This window comes from Quercus robur, chromosome 11, assembly GCF_932294415.1.
Source record: "Quercus robur chromosome 11, dhQueRobu3.1, whole genome shotgun sequence".
Taxonomy (NCBI): Eukaryota; Viridiplantae; Streptophyta; class Magnoliopsida; order Fagales; family Fagaceae; genus Quercus; species Quercus robur.
In genome coordinates, this window is record NC_065544.1 from 14,053,995 (window position 1) to 14,080,819 (window position 26,825).

At 37.4% G+C, this 26,825-nt stretch overlaps 1 pseudogene; it reads left to right on the forward strand.

Moving 5' to 3' along the window:
• Nucleotides 1-26,825, forward strand: LOC126707670 (cysteine-rich repeat secretory protein 38-like; annotated as a pseudogene).

A 26,825-nucleotide genomic window follows, 5' to 3' on the forward strand; every position in this document is an offset into this window, starting at 1 on the left:
ATGTCTTCTTCACAGTTCACCTTCACCATCTACCTTCTAACCTTTGCTCTCTTTCTCCAAACCATTTTTGGATCCAGCCGTCTTCCATTATTGTTTTAGCTCAGCTGGAAACTTCACCTCCGATGACCGGTATGGATCAAACCTAAATGTGCTTTTGGGTAATCTTTACAACCAAACCTCTCCCCAAGGTTTTGGTATCGGTTCAGTCGGTTTGAACCCATACCAAACTTATGGGCTTGCTCTTTGTCGTTGTGATGTTGACGCCACATATTGCAAGACTTGTGTTAGTGAGGCCAGCAATGAAATTTCCAAACGTTGCCCATATAATAAAGGTGCAATTATACGGTATGATAATTGTCTTTTGAAGTACTTGAACACTGACTTCTTTCACCAAATTGATCTTCAAAACCAGTTCTTCATGACGATCACCCAAAATGCTAACGATCCCACAACATTTAACAAACAAACAAGGGAGTTGTTGAGCAAACTATCAAAAGAAGCAACTCTCACCCCTGAACTCAATGCAGGGGGAGATTCAAAAAAGCTCTGTGGTATGGTCCAATGCACTAGGGATCTTTCTAGCAATGACTGACTACAACAAAGTTGGTTTGTTTCGAGGGTCAAAACCCTTAAAAGAAGTATTAAAAGCCCTAAAAAAAAAAAAAAAAAAAAAAAGATTAGTTTGAGGGTCTAGAAGGCCCTTGATAACATTTAAAACAAATTCCATCCAAATTTTTTAATGCCGTATGTGACCCTTGAAACAGAAATTTCGACAGCCTACATGACCCTTGAAAAAATTGTTTCATCTTTATGGGAGATTGGCGACCCTGGAAAAACTCAAAAATAAATAAAAGCACAATAACCTTTTTTGAGGGTCTCCTGACCCTTAAAATAAGGTTTTTCTCCCAAAAAAAAAAAAAAACCCACAACCATGCACATAAACTTTAAAGAACCACATATTACAAAATCTATATTATAACAAAACACAAATATCAAAACAAAATTCAATTAGCTTTCTAAATCACTAAATCCTTCATTTTTGAAGTTTATGGAGACACTTTCACATTAATTTAAAGGAACTTGGTATTTTAACTATAGAATTTTGAAACTAATAAACTATTTTGCCCAACACCTTTAATAGCATGCTGAGTGTTGGGCAAAGAATGATTTCTCAAGGCCATTCCAAAAGATTAGAAGATGCTTCAAAATACAAGAATTTAAATCACGCGCAAGAAAACAAACTACTTTGTGCAGGATTAGAAGGCCAGTAGCCATACAACACCCAGATCAGCTTAGTGGCTCACAAAACACAACCAAAGCTGCTATAAAAAAGTCTAAATGTCCTCCTCAACAAAAACACACAAACACAGTGCAAATAGCTGCACTAAACAAACCAATGGACAAAATACACATTTCCAAACTAGAGCCCAAATAAGCAATTGGTGTCAAGCCTCAAGTACTCAAAATTTGAAACAACTAGCAAAAATTCTTCTATCTTAATGGTTAGTAACATACATATTCTTTAATATATACACATTTCCAAACTAGAGCCCAAATAAGCAATTAGTGTCAAGCCTCAAGTACTCAAAATTTGAAACAACTAGCAAAAATTCTTCTATCTTAATGGTTAGTAACATACATATTCTTTCAGACAAATATATTAAGCACTTACAACCGAATTAGTTTTTACTTATTAACAGACTCTTTCAAATTTCAGAACATCATGAAGAACTAAATGGTACTTCGTCCCATGTGCTTGAGGCAAATAATGTCAATGCCTACTCTTTTCCATTGACTATACAAATAATGTGTCATAATTAATATGATTATAAATTGTGCAGTTTATACACGGCCATGATTTAGAAGGTTTTCTTTGGTACTAATGAATTCCTCTGTCCACTTCTATGTTCAGTCTTGAAACCCAGCCTCCCTGCAAAAAACAAGAACAAATATAAAGAAAAGTAGCGGAATCTACCAAAACACAATGACAAACAACATAAACAAACTTCAAGCAATTAAACAGAATAATTGAGATACATTTCAACAGGTAGAGGTGGTGTCAGCTTTGCCCAGCAAAGTCCTGGGCAGAAATTTATTAGGATTATTTTGAGTTTCATTCAAGTGGAATACCTCCAAAACTAATCTTACACTGTTTGGCAAGCTTGAACCATTCAGTATGGAAAGATCCCTCCACATCAATCCTTTCATATGTATGAGCACCAGAATAGTCTTGTTAATCTTAAAGACAAATGATTCAATTAGAAAATAATAACTTCACAACTGTTAAGTAGATCATAATGGCTTTGAACCAAGTTTACAAATAAGTGAACACCTTATTATCCAGTTTAAATCTCCAAGTAATGGAACATGGTATTAACACCTGACACATAATCCAAATTTCAAATTCCACAAAAATCAGCTCAAATACATTACACATGATCTATTCACAATTAACATTTTCCTGATATACCTGTATAAAGTTCATTGGACATTAGTTGTAACTTTAACATAGCAAATCAAATCAAATCTATTTGGTTGGGCTCAAAGCAAGCAAAGGGAGTCAATAAAGAGCAAACAAAACCAAATTTAGTTCCCTACAAGTACTCAAATCTCTATTTATTACTAGAGTTGCATGATGTTTCAACATCTTTTGCTAATAAGAATTTACCAACTGTTAGGTTCTCAAAGTTTAGAACAATTGGCAAATCGTGAACACAAACTTGTCTAGATATAGATCTTAGAGTCTATAGGTATTATTAGACAATGCTCAAGGTAATACAAGTCAAGGTCCGAGAACAAGCAAGCTGCAAAAAAGAGATTTCAGAATTTGCCTGGTTCGACCGATTGAGAGACAAGCTCAACTGATCGAAATACAGCTTTGTAGAATTTTAAGTTCGGCCCAACAGCAGTTCAAGCCCAAAAAGGATTAGGGTTTCAAATCTAATTCTCCTAGTATGTAAAGGAAATCTTAAACACGTTTTTATAAGGCTTTTTAAAAAGATTAGAGTGCATCTTGTGCCTCTTTTGTAGATCTAGGGTTTTGTACCCAAAAGCTCTCTAATGTCTTCAACCTGTGTTATTCCTTGAAGAATCTCAAGATCAGTGTTGTAGAAGTTGCTGCATACAAGATCAATGTTTAAGGAGATCCAAAACCTTTGAGTGGAGTCTCAAAGTCACAAGCAAGTGAGCTTGTGTTGTTGCAAAGGCCAAGGAAAGAAGTAGTCTATGGACTCGGAGCTATCGTAGGGTCGTGGTAGTAAGTTTTCTACTCGAAGTAGCAATAGAATGTTAGTGATCTAAGTTTTATTGTACAAACTTCAATTCTTTCATAGTGGATTTACTTTTTACCTTGAGGATAGTTAGGTTAAATCCTCCCTAGGTTTTTTACCGGTTTGGTTTTCCTGGGTCATCATATTATTGTGTTCTTTATATTTCCATTGCTTTGCATGATATGATTATTTTGTTTTAACCTAAATCTGAATAATAAACCTAAGTTTTCACTTGGTTAATTAATTAAGTTAAACAATCTAGTTTTACAAGGGCCTAAAAACGTACACCAACCTCGTTTGCGAGTAGCACAAGACCTTCTCTCTTGCAGAATTCCACAATGTCACGCTAGTTCTCCTCACCAAGAACCTACGAGTACAATAGAAAAATCATATAATGTACAAGGACAAAAATAGACACATAGCAATGCATTCTCTTTTCCGTGAACTTTAGATACTTTGCTAGTCAAATCTCTACTTCTTCAAACCTACTAATAGCACACCTGGCCTGTTGGGTTTCTAGGATTTATAACAACCAAAGCCCTAACTATGATGCCTTGGGACTTGGCAGCCTCAAATTACCTAAAATGACCATACTTCAAGATTAAATGTGATGGGGATCAACTCAATATAACCTATCCTTAGTTGTTGTCCATAACTTGACCACGTCCAAAGAAAGCCATCCAAGAATAAGAATATGCATGAAAGGACACTCCTTCATTGAAAATAATGTGATCCAGTATGAAGAAAGTTCCCTATGGATGACTTTATCTACAGACGACTAGATCCATGGACGATCAAATTATACTTTGTGAATTCTGCAAAGAATCCTCCAACAGTTTCACATAAACAAAACACAACACATTGCTCAATACATGGAAGGAATTCCTCATACTTCGTTCCACCTATTCCATTTTCTCCATTAACCACCAACATCACCCATGATGGTGGTGGATCCAAACAAGTAGACCCACGTCCGACTCTCTATAAGAGGAGCAAACCCCATTCATCCAAGGTAAGTTCTAACCATTCTCTATTTTCAATCCTTGTGCTCTAGAGAGAAAACTGACTTAACCGTCAGAGGGTCCTTGGCCAGGTCACACCAGTCATCTTTGATAGTTCTTTCTTTCTTTTCAGGACTTACAACCATTACTGTAGCCCAAAGTATTTTAGCCTAATTAAATAAATTCTAGCCTACTTAAGGGTAAGCTAAGGGTAAGGATGGACGAAAGCTGGAGCATTCACGGTACGTAGAGCATTTGAGGAAGTACTACCAGTGGGGAGCCGTCGGGAAGGTCAGCATGGACAAGATTCAAAGTTTCTGGTGTTTACTAGTAGTTTGTTTATATTATCTTTCAGTATTTATGTTTTATAACAGTACTCTATGTTTCTAAATATTTGAATTCCTTAAAAAGCAATAGCTACTGGCACGTACTATGGACAATATCATGAACAAATCCCCTTTGTATATAAAATAATTTGAATTCCCTAAAAAAAAAAAGAAAAAAAGAGAGAGAACTAAGTACTAGCAAAGACGAGGTTTTTGGACGATGCTATGTACTATGTTCTTTAATGTTTACAGACGATATTATGTACAGTTATTGTATATAAAGCAGCTTGAATTTCCTAATTTAAGTGTTTATGATTCTGTGAAATTAACATCCATATGAAATTAAACACGTTTAAAATCTCTGGACGTAGAGATATATCGTCATAAGCCATCCTTAGATGAGAAAAAGGCAAACTACCATAAAACCTAAGGCAATGACTAAGGGAAGGAATAAACCTCCCAGTACACTCATCCAAAAAAGTTAAGGACGAAGAAAAGCATGCATGCGACACTTTTTCATGGACAACACGTCCAACCAATTGTATAATCCAAGCTATAGATAAAAAGAATAACCAAGTAAAATTCCAAAAATAAGTCTAAGGAGGAGGAATATATAAATATATTTTTCAAAGTGAAGTCCTAAACATAGAAGAAAAACACTTGGAATTAGATTTGGCCATAAAAATATGAATGAAAACGCGTTCATAAATAAAAAGGGTAGACGACCATCGTCCAAAAACCCTTTAGCCTAAAAAGGCAATTGTATCATGACTCATCTTTCAACCTGGATGAGACAAATGTACTTAAATAAATTTAAATGGTCCAAAACAATAGACCCCACACACATATATACTAAATAAATTAAAAAAAGAAACAAATAAGGCAATCACAAATTTCTTCTTAAAAACCACTGGAGGGATTTTCTCCAAACTTGGGGTCATCATTAGTAGGCTGGGTTGAAGCATTGTCTTCAATGTAAACTTCTTCAGAGCTCATCTAGAGAAGAGAGCTCCTAGCAGCAACATTAAGCTTAATAGGGCTAAAGTCCACCTCAAGAAAGTGCTCCATTGCATCTATGCGAAAGTCTTCAAATCCTGTAGCATAGTTCCTATCCAAAAGGTCAGTGAACTCGCTGGACGCCTTAAATTCCTTGATGGCTTCTCCTTTGGCCTCTCCAAGAAAGATGCAGAGCTCGTCACTTCTTTATTGAAGATTATCAAGACAAGTGTCCTTCTCGATGGCATTTGCCTTAAGCTCTTCGACAAGGTTCTTCAACTCCTTCACCTCATCCTCAACCTTAGCCGTTGCCTCAGCTCGATGACTACACTCTACCTACACTTCACGAACCCTTGTCTTTAGCCTAACCCTTTCAGGGTCTAACTCATAAGCTTGTCTAGACGCTGCCATAAACATTGACATAGCCTGTATAAAAAGAATTGGATGAAAGATAAGTGGACGAGAATATCAATTATGGAGGATTCAAAATAATAATAATAATAATAATACCTTGAAGAGATCATGAACTGTGGGACGTTCAAATTCTATCACAGACATGTCGTAGCACACAGCAACGTCCTCGTCAGTCATAGCTTGTTGGAACCTTTCCTAGGCAAGACTTTCATTCTCAAGAAGAGTCATAGGAGCACTTTCGGGAGGTTTAGACGAAGTGGTTTTAGCAAGTTTGGATGGTGTGGTTTCAACAGGATTGGACGAGTCTAGATCAAGGATTTGTACAGACGGATGCTTAGCAGGAGCAGGAGGGATAACATAATCGGGTTTGAAAATTTCGGATTTGGACAACCCATGCTTCACCTTTTTGTGGCCTCAACGACTTGGAAGACTTCCTAAGTCTATTGTCTTACATAAAGTCTTCCTTTTGTCCCCTGTAGCCAGACGAGGCTGAGAGTGAGTCTCTTCTTGCATGGTCTCCTCATCTGCCAAACCCTTCCCCTTGTTTTCTTTCATGGTTGCCATTCTTACAAATAAGAAAAATGTTAGATTTTGGACGAAGTGAATAATGTGAATGCAAAAAAAAAAAAAAAAAAACTTACGTCCGTTTGTGGTAAGTTCGTGAGCTAGTGCTTCCTCAGTTGGTGTGGGCCCAAGATTCCAAGTAGCAAGACAATGTAAGGTAACCAAAGAATGGAAACCTTTGTCAGTGAAAAGACAAGTTTGTTGGATGCGCTCAAGAAAGAATCCGCTTAAAGAAGGTCATCTTATAGCTGTAAAAAATATATAAATGAAAGAGGTTAGATGAATGCAATGAAAGACATAAAATAAGGAGTAAAAGAGACATACCCTTTGGACGAAGATTCCCCATCTCGCCAATATAGGGAGGAAATGGATCCCTGCCTACCTTAACTGGGTTTCCAGCCCAAAAACCAGAGACAAAGAAGAACTTCATCTTCCAATTTCTATCAGACGTGGGGAAAGACCTAGGGATTGACTAATCTCGGAGGGTTTGTAACAATATAGAAACTCGTCCACAGTGAGAGGACGATTCCCATCAAATACTTCCATCCACAAGATTTGCATAAAGACAATGAGCCTCCATGCATTGGGATTAAGTTAATTAATTCCTACACCTAACCTATGGAGTATTTCGTTGGCAAAAGCAAAGAGGCAACCTAAGTCCTCTTAAAAGGTAAGCCTCATAGATACCAACAAGAAGAAGATAAGAGGGCAATGATGGACGTACCAACATGTGACCCAGAAGCCATCCTCGTCCTTAACTCCTCTTAGAAGGCCTCCAAAGGAACCCCAGGAACCCCGGACGTATATTGCTTGTCTGTGGTGTTTCCTCCACGACTACTACTTCTAGTACTACTGCTACCACTAGAACTGCTACCACTAGAGCTATCATGATACTCGTCTATCTCCCATCATCACTATTGCTAGACAAAGACACTATGATTTTGAAATTTTGAAAAACTGAAGGAAAACCTAAAGATGAGAGGGAAAGGATACCTGGCTCTAAACGAAGAAGGCCTAAGGACGGAAGAAGACTTCTAGACAAGGCACTGGATGATAAAGATCAGAGAAGAAATTTGAGAAACGTGAGGGGGTAGGAGAGGAATTTCACTATTTATAAGTGACAGACTGGAACAACCCAACTAGCAAAAATAAGCCACGTGGCACTTCCCTCAAACAATGAAATGACATGGTGAGTGGACCTCAGGATTGCACCATGTGTCAACATCAAGGGCAAGGATCCAGGTCAACAACAAAAAAAAGGGAAAAGTTAAGGCAAATAAGGACAAACAACACAAGGATGAGGGGGCAACTAATAGGGATCAACTCAGTATAACTCGCCCTTGGTTGTCGTCCATAACTTGACCACGTCCAAAGAAAGCCATCCAAGAATGAGAATATGCATGAAAGTACACTCCTCTGTTGAAAATAATGTGATCCAGTCTAAAGAAAGTTCCTTATGGATGACTTTATCTACAGACGACTAGATCCATGGACGATCAAATAATACTTTGTGAATTCTGCAAAGAATCCTCCAAAGGTTTCACATAAACAAAACATGACATGTTGCTCAATACATGGAAGGAATTCCTTGTACTTCGTTTCACCTATTCCATTTTCTTCATTAACCACCAGCATCACCCACGATGGTGGTAGATCCAAACAAGTGGATCCACATCTGACTCTCTATAAAAAGAGCGAACCCCATTCATCCAAGGTAAGTTCTAACCATTCTCTATTTTCTATCCTTGTATCCTAAAGAGAAAACTGATTTAACTGTCGGAGGGTCCTTGGTCGGGTCAATTCGGTCACCTTTAACAATTCTTTCTTTCTTTTCAAGACTTACAGCCATTACCATAGCCCGAAGTATTTCAGCCTACTGATTTTTATGTATCATCATAATGAAAATTCAAAAAAGAATAAATCAAATTTCCATTTTTCAACTTCCAAGTTAGTCAGTTCAATGTGAAGATAGAGCAAATAAAAAAAATATAGCTATGAATGCATGTATGCAAGCAAGCTCATGAATTTACTCCCAACATCGCTAGATGCATACACAATGCAAAAATAGCAATTACAATGTATGCACACACACCAGCATATTTTTGTCAAAAAAATTATATACCTAGTCCTCAGAGTTTTAGAAAAAGGAAATTAAACAAAAGAAAAGTAACGTTTAATATCAAGGTTGTATTAGATATAATATGCACAACGAGAAGATGCTTAAAACTATGGTTTAGAATACTAGCTTTAATTTTAGTAACAGCATTAAAGCAATATCTTACTAAGATCACTTTGAAGATTATACTTCTCAGTTATTTAGTGATGAAGAAAAATTGTGAACTTTAAAGGCTACTAAAATGCCATCAAAACCTTTAGAATATTAGACTCATAATTGAATAACCAGAAATCCAGTAACTTTGATGTCGAAGCAGAGCTACTGCAGACAGGGGCGGAGCCAAGGAGGGGTGGGCAACTGCACCCCCCCCCCCCCCCCCCGACCTTCCTCCCAAACCCCTTTAGTATAGGATTTCTGGATTACTTTGTCCCCCTATACCAAGAATTTCTGGACAAATTTCAAAGACAACCAATTAACATCATGTACGTTTTTAGACCCCTTAAAACATAACTGAATTAACCTATTAAATTAGCCAAATGATTACTTAGTCCAAATTTCAGATCTAGGTTAATACAATCATATAATCATATCAATGTAAAGTGCGGAATATAAAGAATACAAAGATATGATGACCCAGGAAACCACACCGGTAAAAACCTGGGGAGGATTTAACCTAGTTATCTGATAAAAACATTCTGCCCGACTTTCGATTGATCGAGCCAAACGGAATTGCACAATGAATTCTACAACAGCTCAATTCCAACTTTATACAAAAGACCTATACTTTGAGCAAGTCTAAACAAGACTAAAAACCTGTTTTGATCATGGTTTTCCAACAATACAAATTAGAGTTTTAATACATAAGTTCTTAAGTACTTAGAACCTAACAAACCCCCCCTTTGGCAATCTGTGACAAAACACAAACACAATGCTCAAAGTTACAAGGAAAACAACCCTTTACAAACAATAAAGCCCATTAAAAAAATTCAACTTAACTACTATCCATCAGTTGCAAGTGTAGATAGTAGCACGACTGAATCAACCTGTATTTTTCCTGAAATACTCAACAAACACATAAACGCATGTGTGGAATATACAAGCAAAACAAAAATAAATTCTTTATTTCATAAAACACAAAATAAAGACATATATCACGAATAACTCATAAATATAAATCAATAAGCAGTGAAACAAGAAACATAGTATCTCAAAGTATCTCCCCTAATCATGTATAGCCCAAAAACAATACATCAAGAGCCAAAAAATAAGTACACAATGAAGCACCTAGATACAATCTAATAGCTCCACAAGCTCCATCATACAAAAATCTCCCCCTAACTACAAAAATCCTCTACAAGTGTACTCCCCCTTTTTGTGAAGGAATGCCAAAGGGTAATCAGAAACCATCATCAAAAGGAGGTGGCGAAGGCAAACGTCTAAGATGCGCCAAATCTGCTCGCAAAGCACGGAGCTCATCAAGCATGTCCACCAAAAGCTAACCATGAGCCGCCTGAATGGTCATGACAATCTCCAACGTACGACAAATGTCAAAGTCATCCAAAGTAGATGGTGGAGGAACAACACCAACAGCAGCACCAACAGGATCAGCAGACGCCTCACCAGAAGTAGTACCTGTAGAAGAGGGAGGAGGTGGTGCAGTACCAGAAGGCTTAAATCTAGGACGTTTAAAGCTCTCTCTCATATGAGCAGCCCTTTGCCTAAGAAAGGTGGCACATATGGGAGCAACAATGTGTATGGGCTCAGAAGCGGGGAAGTCATCTAACCCTAAAACAACAAAATCCGATGAATGAAAATAGGATGACAAAGAGCATGAGAAACAGAAAAACTCCTATAAACCTCATTCACAGAACGAAGAAACAAATGAGGAAAACTGATAGGAGCATCAGTAACAAGGGCGTACAAAAATACACATCGCTCCAAAGGAATGGTGTGCAGATGAGAGATAGGCCACAAGGAATGACATGCTATTCGAAAGAAAAGATAGGTAGTCTCAATGAGCTCAACAAAAGTGATCCGAGAATTAAAACCCCACCGGATAGAAGTCCCAGTGATGTAAGACATGATGTCGTCCAAGTGAGGAGACTCATCATAAGGATAGACAGGGTGTTGGACCAACGGTACCCCAAGAACATCAGCCACTACCCTAGGAGTAATGGTATACTCTACACCTCGTATCCAACTCTTTGCTAAAGTGTTGGAATCATAGATGCGGATAGAGAGGTTCGAGTAGAACTCTCTAATCCGAGCAACTAGAGGAGGATGACTAATATCCAACAGTGGCAACCAGCCCCTATGCTCAAAGTTTGCCCTAATGGCAGGATCTAACTCATCTAGCAAAACCTTACGCTCAGCCCAAATCTTTCTCTTAATGTTTAAAGTCTCATCCAACTCCTTGTTTTTCTCACTCGAAAACAACTCACTCTGAAAGGGAGGCTCAGATGAAGAGGAGGCTGTCCTATAGGCTCTAGTCTTCCTAGGCATGGTGCTAGGGTAAGGACAAGACACAAGGACAAGACTAAAAAGAAAAAAAAAAAAAAAAAAAAAAAAAAAAAAAAAAAAAACAAGGGCAGACTGCAAGTTAGCAAAAAATATAGAAAAAAAAATCTATATGATGCATGAGCAGTATAATGTCACGATGCATGCTCTAATGCAGTGAGATTAAGTTCAATTTAAGTTTAGAATCACAAAATTGGCTTGAGCATAGAGTTTAAAACAAAACCCCCAAAATTTCGAAAAAACACTTGTTCAATTTGTACCAAATTGACCAATTGATCATTACCCAAGGTAGAAAATAGTTCATAATGATCAAATTAATCAATCCAACAAGCCAATTAACTCAATTTAACTCAATTTGAACAAATCCCCAATTCAGGTATATTCAAGCCCTAGAAATTTCAATTTCTCACAAAACAACAAATTGATCAAATTAAACCATCAAGAACAGTTATACATCCTCATATGAAAAAAAACCCAATGATCAATTTGAAGAAAATAAGCTTGAAACATCAAAAACCCCAAAATCCTATAGGTTCGAAATTTCCCCACAAATGCATGATTTAATGCATGAAACATGAAAATAAATGCAAAAAGAAGGGTAAAAGGGTCTTACCAGCCTTAGAGGAGAAAAACCTTACAAAAAGAACGGAGCAAAACAACAAAAAATCTTGATTGGAGCCTTGACCAATTGAATAGAGAGAGAAAGTGTTTGAAAACTTTTTGAAAAAGTGTTTGAACACGTGAGAATCAAGTGTTTTAAAAAACTCTCTATACGATTTTCGATTGATCGAAAATTAGGTTCGATAGATCGAAACACATAGATTCAAGCCAAGAATTTTTAATAGCAATTTCGATTGATCGAAAAAACAGATTCGATCGATCGAAATGCCCAGATCCAAGCCAAAACCTGCAAAAAAGATTTTTGAAAAACAAAGCAAAATATTGCAGAAACTCCTCAAAGCATTGAGTTTTATTAATAAAATGCATGAGTATGAGATGAACCTAGTTTTCCCAAAATTTAAGATGTTCAAACCATTCACTTAAATTCTCAAGCATCAAATATGATTTGCATAAAGCTCAAGGAATTTTCAAACTTGGTTGGTCAAACCAAAGACACACACAGTAACATGTACAAAGTTTAGCAAAGAGTAACTTGTGTAGTGTGTGCAACTAGCAAAAACTTGAGATACATGTGAGGTGATATGTGAATAGAAATCATACACAAAGTCTACAAAATTCATCATATAGAATTTGAAAAAGACTATCACCTAAAAAGTTACATCATATAACTCCCACATCTCCTAGATCATAAGCTTGCAATCATGTAAGTTTCTTGATTTGCCTCATATTGTACACACCAATTTTATTTGATCATGTACACACCAATTTTATTTGTTTGATTTAACATTAAGTCCAATAATGTACACACTAATTTTAATATTTAAACTGAGGCTATACCTTATGTACTTTTTGTGCATGTGCTACACTTTTTCGAGCACAAAATCTTACGATATGCACTAAGGTGTTCATGATTGGCTAGTGAACAGTGGTGAGATGGTTATTTATGCCTTTTTCCAAAAGTTCAAGTCTAACAGTAAAAAACATGTGACTTCAAGATCAAGACAAAGTGATCAAAAACTATAAACATCTTTCCTACACAACATGCACTACAAAGTTTCAACTAGTAAATTGCAATAAATAAGCTCATCCAAGCTAAACAAGGTACAAAGACATGTTATGTGAAAATAAATTGACCAACCTTTGAAAGTTCAAAAACGTGTACAAAACACCTTTGAACGTTTAGACCCCCAAATTACAACTTAACCAATACAAGCAATATGTCAAACAACTAGTGTGCGGAAACTTAACACATGCTATAATACGAAATTGGTTAAAGACTATCTAAGCCATAACAAAATAAAACCACAGCAGATAATAATAAGGCAAAGATAGAGAGGAAGGAAGATGCAAACACAAAGACAACACGCGATGTGTTATCGAAGAGGAAACCGAAGTCCTCGGCGAAAAACCTCTCCGTCGCCCTCCAAGCGGTAAACAATCCACTAGAAAATACAGTTGGGATACAAGGACAGCAATAGACCCTCCAAGCCTAATCTACCCAGTGCACCTAAGCCCTCCAAGCTTCTTGCTCCAACGAGGTTGCGCCGAACCTTTTTCTTTTCTAACTTCCCGGATTCCGCTACTAGACCGTAGCATCAACCAATGAAGATTGGTTCCTTCCTAACTGCTTCCCAGAAATCCAAACAACTGTCTCACAGTGATGATGATGGTAAGAACCAGGTTTGGTATAATGCCTTTCAAGGATTTGACAATGGAGAGGAAGAGAGTAGGGGAATTTGAAGAGACTCTAAGATATAGATTGTGGGTGAAACAATCTTGTTTTTCTTTAGGGTTTCTCTCTCAAAATTCTCTCTGGAAGCTCTCTTTCAATCATGGGTAAAAGGGGTATTTATACTGGAGTGGGAGAGGAATGTGAAACGTCAGGTTTTACAAAACAGGGGTGGCTCGCGGCTTGACCTCGCGGCTTGACTAAGTCGCGAGATCCAGTCGCGAGTTAACCGTATGGCCAGTTATCCTGTTTTGTCCTGTAGTGCTCCAGCTAGCATGACTGTTCATCTTCCAGCATGCTTGGCACGTGTGCTGCTTCTGGCGGCTTGCAGCCGCGAGTCACCCGCGAGTCCCAGCCGCGAGTCTCTGTTTTCTTGCACACTCTTGAGCAATCTTCGCTCTATCTCACTCACTACCCTTACAACAAACCCACCTAAATACAGGGTTACTAAATGCTGAATTACAAGCAAATTTGGCACGGAATAAAGCCAATTAGATGGTTGAATAAATTCAACCTTACAATCTCCCCCTTTGGCTATTCCGTGACAAAACCCTAAAACAGACTCTAGACTTAACATGTGAGTTGGGAACAGTTGAACAAAACTCACTCACACCTAACTCTAGAAACTGTGAAGCACTTGAATCATATGAACATAATACTCCTGAAACACAACAATACACCATGATCATTGTAAGCAGAAAATTATAAATGCATATGAAACAGGCAATATGTGATCAAGCAAAGATGGAGTTAATAAACAAACCATGGCTTGATCAACCAAGTGAACACCACAAGGTAGTGATCACAGTGCTCATTCACACTTGGAATGAACACAAGGACATACAAGTTAACAAGCACAAGGCAAGACACTTGTATGCTCAACACTCAACCAATGCATAACACACAAGGCATATGCATCTAGGAACAATCCTACAAGGGCACAAGAGTGACAGTACATAAACCAAAATGCAGAACATTTAGATTAAAGTACTGATTTCAACATAGCATAAAGGCTGCATTAAGCAAGGTACATACCATAAAGCCTACAAACTATGCATAAAACATTAACCCTAAAAGCTTACAAAAGCACATGGGTACAAACCACAAAAACATCCTGAATAACATCATCAAAATATATTAAAGTTTAAACCAAGAGTATAAGTAAAGAGTTAGAAACAACTATACACCAAATACCCAAAACATAAGCATATATAAACAAAGTTTCTGATTTTGATAACTTTGACAACTCCCCCTCAACACATTACTCCCCCTTAAGATTTGCTTTTCTGCTTTTCATCATCAATGGCATCTCCCCCTTTTTGACCGTAATGGCCAAAGGGTCACTGGTTATGCTGAGTGGTGAAGCTGTCAAGTTTTGCAGACAATACATCAATCTGGTCCTGCATGGCTCTCATCCGCTCAGAGTGCTCAGTCTGGACTTCCCTGATCCCATCAAGTCTTTCCAGAATGATTTGGAAAGCATCTGGAGGTGTATCTGAAGAAGTTGAAGCTCTAGACCTTTTGCCACTCCTCCTAGGTGTTGAGGTTGATGCATGCCCTGCTGCCTCTGCTTCAGTCTCCATTGGGACACCCTCTCCTTCATCACCTTCATCTTCTTCTCCCGGAAGCCTAACACTTATCCTTTTGCAGGTAAGCTTGTTAATTGCAGAGGGTGTGGACATGGGACTGATGTCTTGAGGGATTGGAACACCCTTCCTTCTAAAAATCCTCATTAGCAAACTGGGAAAGATCAATTTAGGCCTAGAGGTTGTTCTTGTCTCATCCACAATGGTGTCATATATGTGGGAACTTATGTCTATGAAATTCTTTTCTTTGAGATCCATCAGAAAAACTGCTCTAGCACAATTGATTGTAGTTAATTTCTTAATGGGATAGAGGTTAAATATCATGATTATTGTTAGACACCTCATGTCCACTGGAAAGGCAGTGGTATTCAAACATTTCCCTTCTCTCTGCCCACCTATCCTTTGTTGAACAGTTTCAATAGAAACACTCCTATCCTTGTAATTGATAAATTCCTCATCTTCTAATCCTTCAAGCCCTAGTACATCATCTATGACATGAGCATCCAAAACGAATTCTTTACCTCTAACCCAGCAACTTAATTCATTCTCCTTTATCACAGCATTTGAGTAAAATTCCCTAATCAGGGGTTCACACACAATAGGGAAATCGCTCAGAAGCTTTTCCCATCCTCTTCCTTCAAAACAGCTGGGGATAAAGGTTTGTCTTAAGTCCTCCAAATCTACAAATCTTTCTTGAATAATTCCTGCATTCAAGAAGTTATCCTTGTATCTCTCAAAGTGATGAACTGACCTAAACAGTTTAGAATCCATTTTTAATCTTTTGTCAGCCTTCTTTGCAGTAGATTTCTTCTTCTGAGGTGAGGGAGCCATCTGTGAACAATCAGAAAAGGCCACAATAGCATAGAACAATATATGTGCAGAACCAGTCAGTACCATATAATTAACAAAGAGATATCATCCATACAAATGAACTTTGAACACTTAAACAATAAACTACTTAGATCAATCACATGGATAAACCAAGCCTAAGATAGGAAACACATGAACAACATGGAGAAACTATCCTAAAGGCAGATATATGTCATTGAGACATATAATGGAAAAAAAATGATATGACACACAATCAGTATTTTGAGACTAACAGAAACTCCCAACAGATTAACACAATAGAACAAGCACATTCAGCACAGTAAAAACACACAATATCCAATGGAACATTTTGAAACAACACAACAGCTCAAAGTTCAGATAAAATAAAATAATCACTTAGCTAAGCACAGGATGAAGAGCAATAAGGAAACAACTAAGATCACATCAAATTCTAGCAGCAGCATTCGCAAGCTAAGCATGAACAAGGAGCAAAATCCGAAACACAAACCCATTTCTAAATCACAAACATATGCGAAAAATCAAAGGGAAAAGCACAAAATCAAGTATAAAAGGGTGCAAAACTGAAAACCCATACCTGTGACTTGACGATTTTGAGCTACAAGAATGCAACAATGGAGATTGGAAATGGGAGCACGAAGTGTTTGGGAGGGAGATAGTTTAGAGAGAAGATGAACAGTCACAAAAGTTCGAGGGAAAACTGAAAAGAGGTTTAAAAACTGCTCCTGTTTCTGCAAAACACGCGTTTTTCGCGACTTGATTAAGTCGCCACACAGTCGCTAGCTCAAGCCGCCAAAGCACTCAAGAACAAAAATTTGAAAAAAATTTTCTAAGTGTTTTTCGCGACTGGAAGGTCTACCCGCGAGTGAGTCGCAAGCTGAGCCGCGAAAATCTCTGAGTGAACCTCGCGACTGGACCTTCCACTCGCGAACAAGTCGCCAAAAATGACCAGCGAAGATGCGACTGAGGCTCGCGACTTGACATACCCGCGACTGAGCCGCCAAAACAGGGCAAAACAGGATTTTTGAAATTTTCAGATTTTTCAAACAAAATACTTTCCAAAAACACCTAAAACACTCAAAAATCTTTTTGTGCTTGAATTAACAAAGATTGAGCATGTGAAAACACATTTCATCAAGTACAATCACACAAATGAATATGGCATTTATTGAACATAAACTTGTGTGTTGTGTGTGGATATCAACAATGAGATAGTCCTTCGTCTAATGTGAAGCTTCAATGATCGATTCAACCAAGGCATACACAATTAGCACTAGATCATGTGACCCATCTCAATTATAGAAATATGTATATATGACCTCCCACAAAACTTGATAACATGACTTGGAGCTTTACATTTTACTCCACTTTTAATCATAGCAATTGATCTTTTTGATCTTTTGAGGCAATCACCTCTCATTGTGAGAGTGATATTTGACATTTCACCTTAATGAACAAGCCTTTGGCTTTTTGAATAAACATTCACTTTAATATAAGGTTGCTTACCCTTTTTCCTAGTCGAATACTAGAATGTGCGACAGGCTTTTGCAGCTCAATATCTCTTTTCATTTGGAGATTTACATTTGGTGAGCTCTTTTTAGCAAAACAAAAATAAAGAGTGGGAAGATATATAGACACAAGTCTATGCATGTCTCAAGATCAACATAACCATTCACTAATCATTCATGACAAGTTTGAAGATCTATTTACAACAATCACATAGATTTTAAGATTTTTCCCACAGTGATATAGGTGCATGAAAACAAGCAATGCTCGAAAATGCACAAAGCCATTAGCACAAAGGTACAAGGCAAAACAAGTTTTGAGACAAGACTCAACAAAGTTAATCAAGCTTTTTGATTTTCTAATTTTTATGTGATTTTTGGATTTTTGACACAAGAAACAAAAAGATTGATAAAACAAAATTAAAAATATTCACAAGTAGACAAGCAAACAACCAACATCAAAAACAGCAAGCAAACCAAACAAACATTGTCGCAAAGCATAGGAAGTATTAATGCATGGACATGTTGTAATGCTTATGCATGAGTACCCTTTTTCACCCACACGTCACTTGCGTTTGGGGTGATTTCCTTATAGGATTGGGTACGGGAGTTAGGGCTTTCAAACCTTCGTGAGAAGCTTTCCAAGCAATTGGTGAATGCACCAATCATCTTCATCACGTTCATCATTCCGGGATCTCCATTTTGATCTCTAGATTGATCACCTGCCCAAATTCTCCTATCATTTCTGGGTCCTCCTGACCTTTAAGGAGTTGCACTGTTCTTTGCTCTCAGCTTTTGGCAATTTGGTCGAGTATGCCCTTGAAATCCGCAATAATGGCACACATAAGTTCCTCTAGGACCTCTTTGTGGTCGTGGACGTGACTTGGCACGAGATTCAGACCTGCCCACAGACTGATTACGGGGATTCAGCATCCGTTGGTTTACCACATTCTTCTTCTCCTCCACCTCGAGCTTCTCACCAGTAAGGTCAGCTACAACTGGATCTTTGGCCTTTAAAAACTTCACTTCTTTAGTGACATTTCCAGATGAACTACTTCCTCCGGTATATCCCAATCCGGATTTGTCTGAAAAGCTCTTTTGAGATGATATAACATCATCTAGCTTCTTGGTGGTGACCCTCTCTATTTTAGCATTCGCTTACACAACCTCATTCTCAAGAAATCTCACTTTTGTGTAAGCTTCGGACAACTCACCATTCAGTGTTTCTATCTCACATTTGGCCTCCCTATATCGAATTAGGAGACTTTTGTAGTCCTCCTCAGCCTTCTTCATTTTTCTCACAGCAGCCTTGGCCACCCTTGTATACTCACCCGACTTCTCCAAGAGTGAGTTATAATTCTCTTGAAGATTTGCTGTGTTTTCATCTTCTTCAGCATCTGATTCTTCAACAATTCCCAGTGATTCATCATCACTATGTTCTCCAAGGTCTCGTACAAGCAGATTTAACTCATCCGAAGACTCAACATGAGCAATAGTCATAAAAGCTGAATAGTTCCCCTCTCCATCACAGCTCTCTTCAGATTCTGAGTCAGACGAATCCGAGTCACTCAAGGTCGTGGCATACACTTTACCTTTCGATTTCAAATAATTCGGACATTCCTTCTTAAAGTGTCCATGCCCATTACATTCGAAACAAGTGACACCTTGTGTGGGTTGGGATTCTTTTCCATCTTTCTTTTTGAAATCCCTCTTCTCCCTTCCAGAACTTTGGAATTTTCTTTTATCATCAAATTTGCCATTATTTTTGAATTTCAAGAACTTTCTGAAATTTTTGACAAGGTAAGCTACATCTTTGTCAACCACATCTTCTCCCGATGAGTCTTGATCTTCCACCTTTTCATTAATGGTCTTTAGAGCAAGGGATTTACTCTTCCGTTGATTGGGCAGCGACATCTCATAAGTCTGCAGAGAACCAACCAGCTCCTGTACTTTGATGTCATCAAGATCCTTGCTCTCTTCAATTGCTGTCACTTTAGCACGAAAACTTTCCGGCAATGATCGAAGGATCTTCCTTACAATCTTTGAGTCCTCCGTTTTCTCCCCCAAGTTGAACTTACTGACAACCACCTCATTTAGCTTCCCATAGAAAGAGTCAAAAGACTCATCCTCACTCATTTTGAGCTCCTCAAACCGAGTGGTCAGCATTTGTAACTTGATGTCTTTCACTTTCTTCGTGCCTTCATAAGTGGTTTCCAGAATCTCCCATGCTTCTTTGGCAATGGTAATGTGAGAAATCCTGTGAAATTCATCTGGAGACACACCACAGAAAATAGCATTGAGTGCTTTACTGTTAGCATTAGATGCAGCAAGTGCTGCCTTATCCCATGTGGATTTGGCTGCCTCAGGTTTGGTCCAACCAATCTCAACAGCATCCCAAACGGATTCATCAATAGAACACAGAAAAGCTCTCATGCGAACCTTCCAAAAAGCATAATTACTACCATCAAAATATGGAGGTGCATTTAGGGATTGAGACATATCCATCTCAAAAGGGAGTCAAGGATCACACAATGGTAATGAAACCAATAGCAGTGTACCCGCTCTGATACCAATTGAAAGTTCAAAAACGTGTACAAAACACCTTTGAACGTTTAGACCCCCAAATTACAACTTAACCAATACAAGCAATATGTCAAACAACTAGTGTGCGGAAACTTAACACATGCTATAATACGAAATTGGTTAAAGACTATCTAAGCCATAACAAAATAAAACCACAGCAGATAATAATAAGGCAAAGATAGAGAGGAAGGAAGATGCAAACACAAAGACAACACGCGATGTGTTATTAAAGAGGAAACCGAAGTCCTCGGCGAAAAACCTCTCCGCCGCCCTCCAAGCGGTAAACAATCCACTAGAAAATACAGTTGGGATACAAGGACAGCAATAGACCCTCCAAGCCTAATCTACCCAGTGCACCTAAGCCCTCCAAGCTTCTTGCTCCAACGAGGTTGCGCCGAACCTTTTTCTTTTCTAGCTTCCCGGATTCCGCTACTAGACCGTAGCATCAACCAATGAAGATTGGTTCCTTCCTAACTGCTTCCCAGAAATCCAAACAACTGTCTCACAGTGATGGTGATGGTAAGAACTAGGTTTGGTATAATGCCTCTCAAGGATTTGACAATGGAGAGGAAGAGAGTAGGGGAATTTGAAGAGACTCTAAGGTATAGATTGTGGGTGAAACAATCTTGTTTTTCTTTAGGGTTTCTCTCTCAAAATTCTCTCTGGAAGCTCTCTTTCAATCGTGGGTAAAAGGGGTATTTATACTGGAGTGGGAGAGGAATGTGAAACGTCAGGTTTTACAAAACAGGGGTGGCTCGCGGCTTGACCTCGCGGCTTGACTAAGTCGCGAGATCCAGTCGCGAGTTAACCGTATGGCCAGTTGTCCTGTTTTGTCCTGTAGTGCTCCAGCTAGCATGACTGTTCATCTTCCAGCATGCTTGGCACGTGTGCTGCTTCTGGCGGCTTGCAGCCGCGAGTCACCCGCGAGTCCCAGCCGCGAGTCTCTGTTTTCTTGCACACTCTTGAGCAATCTTCACTCTATCTCACTCACTACCCTTACAACAAACCCACCTAAATACAGGGTTACTAAATGCTGAATTACAAGCAAATTTGGCACGGAATAAAGCCAATTAGATGGTTGAATAAATTCAACCTTACAACCTTGTTTTTAATGCCAAGAAAATAATGCAAAATACAATTTGCTACCCTTTTTCCTTTTCTTTTTTTTTTTCCTTTTTTTTTTAATAAAAAGAAAACAAAAATAATAGAATGAAATGCATGAATGATATGCAATACAAATCCTAGAAACAAAGAAAAAAAAAAAAAAAAAAACAAAGAACAATGGTCACAAAGAGTAAAGCATTGAAGCACAAGGACCATGTCAAAAAAACTCACTTAGATTGAGCTTTTTGTTTCCAAAACTTTTTAGATGCACCTCGAGCATTGGAGTTCTTATTCTCATGAGAGTGATTATCAACTCTAGGATTGGAATAAAGGTTTAGAACCTTTACCAATTCACCAATAAGTACCATAGGATCTTGTGCTTGAGGCACAGGCACTTTTGGTTTGTTTGCTCTCTTAGCAACTTGCAACTTGTAACAGTTTGGACGAATGTGCCCCGACTTTCCACAAAAGTGACAAACCCATGCAGGCTTATCATGTGTCTTGCCCTTAGGAGGGTTGGGAGCCTTAGGTTTAGACTCATGAAGATCAACCCTAATCTTCCAGGAGGTGTAACTTCTACAGAGTTAGCCTCACTCATAGAGGGTTTGACAACCTCACTCACAAGGGGTTCGGAAGAAGAGGAAGGTACAAAGTTTGTAGAATGGGGTGTAGACACGGAGATACTTTCTATAAAACCTAAGCCAGTTTTGTCAGAGGGAGACTTTTGAACACTTAGCATGTGATCAAGTTTGGAGCTTGCAAACCTATCAGTTTGTTCTCTAGCAACAGCTAGTTCATGTTCCAAATTCTTAACTTTTTCAATCAAAAGCATGTTCTTAGTCTTCACATTATTCAAAAGGTCATTAGCATCAAACAGTTTAACAAGCAAATTTTTCTTTTCAAGCTCAAAAGATGCAATTTTCTTTAAGTCTAATTCAATATTCATAGTATCCTTTACAGCAACTTTACAAAGTTTATTATAGGCTTCTTGAAGATCTACATCCTCAAAAAGTTTCCCATTAGAAGGGTTCTCTTCAACAAACAAGCTTTCATTGACTATAGCAGTAACAGTGAAAGCAATGAAGTTTCCATCCTCGTCACAACCAGACTCATCATCAGAAACTTCATCATCACTAAGGATTACAGCCATAATCTTACCCTTAAACCTCAAGTATGTAGGACATTCAGATTTCATATGACCATACACTTGACATTCAAAACATTGATGACCCATAGAATTATTAGAAGGTTGACCTACTTTTTCTTTAGGTTTTTCAGTATTATTAACCTTAGTGGGATCATTCCTCCTAAAATTTCTAGGTTCAGCAGTGTTATTACCTTTTGCTCTTCTGTTATTGTTCCTATGAAAATTTCTAAAGTTCTTGGCAAGGTAAGCAATTTCAGTAGTAGAGAGATCATCATCAAATCCACTCGCCTCAACATCATCAACAGACTTGAGAGCCATTGATTTTGATTTGCTAGTCTTAGGTAGGTCTAACTCATAGGATTGAAGAGATCTTACAAGTTCAATAATAGGGATGGAGTCTCATTGATGGCAGTCACTTTGGGTCTAAAATCTTCAGTTAAAGATCTAAGAATCTTCCTAACAATTTTAGGTTGATCATAGATTTCACCCAAGTTGTAAGCATAATTAACAATATCATTAAGTTTAGCATAGAATTCATCAAAGGATTCATCATCAGACATCCTAATGCTTTCAAATTTAGAAGTTAATTGCTGCAACTTATTAATTTTGACAGCCTTTATGCCTTCGTGCACAGTCTTGAGGATATTCCAAGCAATGTGAGCAACCTCAACAATAGAGATTCTCTTAAATTCCTCCACAGAAACAGTGTTAAAAATAGCATTCATAATTTTGCTATTAAACGCAGCTGCTTCTTTTTGAGAAGTTTGCCACTCACTAACAGGAGTAATGGGCTTCTCCCATCCATATTCAACGGAGTTCCAAACTCTCTCATCAATTGATTTCAAGAAGGCTTTCATCCTTACTTTCCAATAAGCATAATTATTCCCATTAAAGTTAGGTGGAATAACAAGAGAGTGTCCGTGTTCCATGACAACAGGGATCAAGGATCAGCTCAGAGATCAAAAGATCTTCAACAAAAGAGCAACCTGCTCTGATACCACTTGTACATTTTTAGACCCTTTAAAACATAATTGAATTAACCTATTAAATTAGCCAAGTGATTACTTAGTCCAAATTTCAGATCTAGGTTAACACAATCATATAATCATATCAATGTAAAGTGCGGAATATAAAGAATACAAAGATATGATGACCTAGGAAACCACACCGGTAAAAACCTGGGGAGGATTTAACCTAGCTATCCTCAAGGTAAACCTGAATCCACTATGAAAGAATCGAAGTTTTACAATAGCGACTTAGACCACTAACATCCTATTGCTACCCACCAGTAGAAACTTACTGACACGACCATGTGCAAGCTCCGAGAACACAGACTCCTTCTTTCTTGGATTCTCCAGCAGATACAAGCACACCCGCTTGTGTTTCTTTAAGCTCTTTAGTGCAGCAACTGAATGATCATCAAGCTCTCAATAAAATCTCCTTCTTGATAATCCTAAGCATGTGTGAAGGCAACCACCCCTAGATCTCATAAGAGATTCACACACACAACAAATAGAGCAACCTAAAAAACGTGGCTAGAATTTCCCTTTTATACCTAGGGTAAAACACAAAACCCTACACGTCATATGGGCTTAGGGCTGAGTTGGAAAATTCTGCAGAAAAACATTTTGCCTGACTTTCGATCGATCGAGCCTAATTTTCAATCGATCGAGCCAGACCGAATTGCACAATGAATTCTGCAACAGCTCGATTCCAACTTTACACAAAAGACCTATACTTTGAGCAAGTCTAAACAAGACTAAAAACCTGTTTTGATCATGGTTTTCCAACAATACAAATTAGAGTTCTAATACATAAGTTCCTCAGTACTTAGAACCTAACACATCAAATTCTAACCCATAATTTCAGTTAACTATGCAAATGATACAAATTTGATAGTTTGATGCCGAAATTAATTCCCCCCAACAAAGAGAAGAGTATACAATATGTTATATATCTTAAAACGAAAACAAAGAGCTGCTTAACAACTTTCGAGACACCTACAGAATTAGAATTGGCTACCATAGTGTTCTGATACAAAGAGCTACTTAATATGCTTCTGTCAAATACCTAAAGTTCAAGTAATTGAGACTTTACATTCTCTTGATCTAATATCATGCATGTTTGTGAGAGTTAGTGCCTTATGAGGTGGCTTGTTATTCTTTAGTACGTAGCACATGCAAGAACTTGCTGTGCTGTCATGAGATATGCTACACACTTGTACCTTTATCAACAAAGTTTTACTAAATATCATACTAGAGAAAAAAGATACAAAGAGATAATATTAAATTGGACACATTGACACTTACTAATTTTTTTTTATTGGAAGATACATAGCACTTAATCTTTTACACCAATTGAAATTCAATTTTCATCACACTTTTTAAGTTTAAATAAAAATTGTCTACTAAATTGTGTTTAAAATATTTCATGGCTCCAACTCTAAGTAGCGGATCCATACTTTCAAATAATGTCTTATTTTTTCATGACACTAAATCTCTAATGCTTACATCGTTCCACTAATCTTTTTTTTTCCCCTCAATCTCTTTGACTCTTTCATTGTTTCAAATTCTATGTTTTGGTTATAAAATTTGAGGCTTTTTAGCAATGAAGTGTTAAAAATTAATTAAAAAATTGAATGGGAGATCAATAGATGAACGATTGTGCTTCCAAAGCTCCTTATAATTTTGCCCCCCTTGAATTGAAATTTTGGCTCCGCCACTGACTCTGCATATTCTGCAACCAAAATAAAAAGGATGAGTATGTCACATAAGATAACATGTAAAACTAACCAAAGTTTTGAGGCATTTAATATGCAAGTGATGAGCATGACTTGCAGAAAAAACTACTGATGCTATGATGGCTATAATAATCATGTTATCTTGTGTTGTAAATGGACTAGTTTGAGTTCCAAAAATTTCCAAGCCAGATTTAGAACATGGGCATGGATCTTAATTAGAAAAAACATTTAACTTATCCTCATCTACACCTTAGATGAAATATGGTACAATGCTGCACATCTAGTCATAAAATTGTAATTCCCTTGTTAATAACTTCATCAATCACTCAAACTACAATTCTTTTGTTAGAATTCTATATTCTCTCATTTATAATGTCCATGTTAACAAAGTATGGATCAAGTATTCTTAGAAAACTTCTTGATTACAGGGATTCCTATGTACCTACTTTTATAATCCACTCCTTTTGCCAACTTCTAATTGATCAACATACATCATTGGGACAACTTTTATATTCAAAGCAAAAAGCCAAAGCAATTGGTTTCACTACAGCAAAAAGCCAAAACAATTGAACATAATACACACATACAATATGGCAAAAATTGATTGAAAGAATCCATAACTAATACCCAAGTTCAAACACATACAATATAGCAAACATTGATTGAAAAAACGTATAACTAATATTAACTAAATTCATAATTATTGAATGTGCAAATTATATTAGGAAATAAATCAAGGCCATAGGCATAGAAAATTATATTAAAAAGAGCAAAATCTTACAGGGTGTCTAAAAGCACATTTCCCAGGCAACCAATACTAGCAGTCTCTTGGATTGAGCCTTGCAATCTCGTTGTGCCTATACTCACCAAAAAAAAAAAAAACTCAATCAATATTTGTATGAAAACTGTAAAGGAAATAGAGATTATGATTAGAACTCGAATAATGAAATCACAAAAGTTGAACAATTAGAACTTGGAATAGGGAAATTGATGATGAGCTTAGTTTTCTGAGAAATGTGAAACGAAAATCATGGGGAAATCGATGAAAAAGTGTGGGTAAACCAAAAAACAAAAGAAAAAAATCCAAAATTAAGGTTTGTGAATTCCATGATCAATTCATACCTAATCGGAGTAACTTATATGCTTTTTTTGTTGCTGAGAACACCACGCTAAGAGAGACAAAGAGTCACAAATTGTCGAGATCAATTCATACCTCATTGGAGCTGTGCGATTTCCATGATCATCAAGCTCTAGAGGCTATGAGATTTCCATGATCGTCCAGTCAAGCTATGAATTTGGATTTTTACTTTCTCAATCTATATGAGAGAGTGAACTAAATAGAATTGTTTGCTTTGTGGCTATCTTCTTAAATTTTTTTGTGGGCTTTTTTCAACGGCTGAAAATTTTGTCATATTTTTTCAAGGGTTATAGGCTGAAAAATGTAAACGTTTAGGTACAAAACTCCCCCGCTCTTTTTCTTCACATTTATTTCAAGGGTGTTTTAACTTATTCTAAGGGACTTAATAACCTTTGAGATAAAATTTAGTAATATAACCATGCGAATTTGTATTTATAGATTGTATCAACGAATCTTAGTAAACCCTCGATTAAAGAGGATCGAAATAACTAAAGTTTGTTGTATTGTGCTTTAAGTGTCTTGATAGCATAATTGCTAAACTTCCATCTTGTTGTAATGGTAAAGTTGGAGGAAGAGTTGGCGATGGGAGTTGCAACATAAGATATGAGATGTACCCTTGA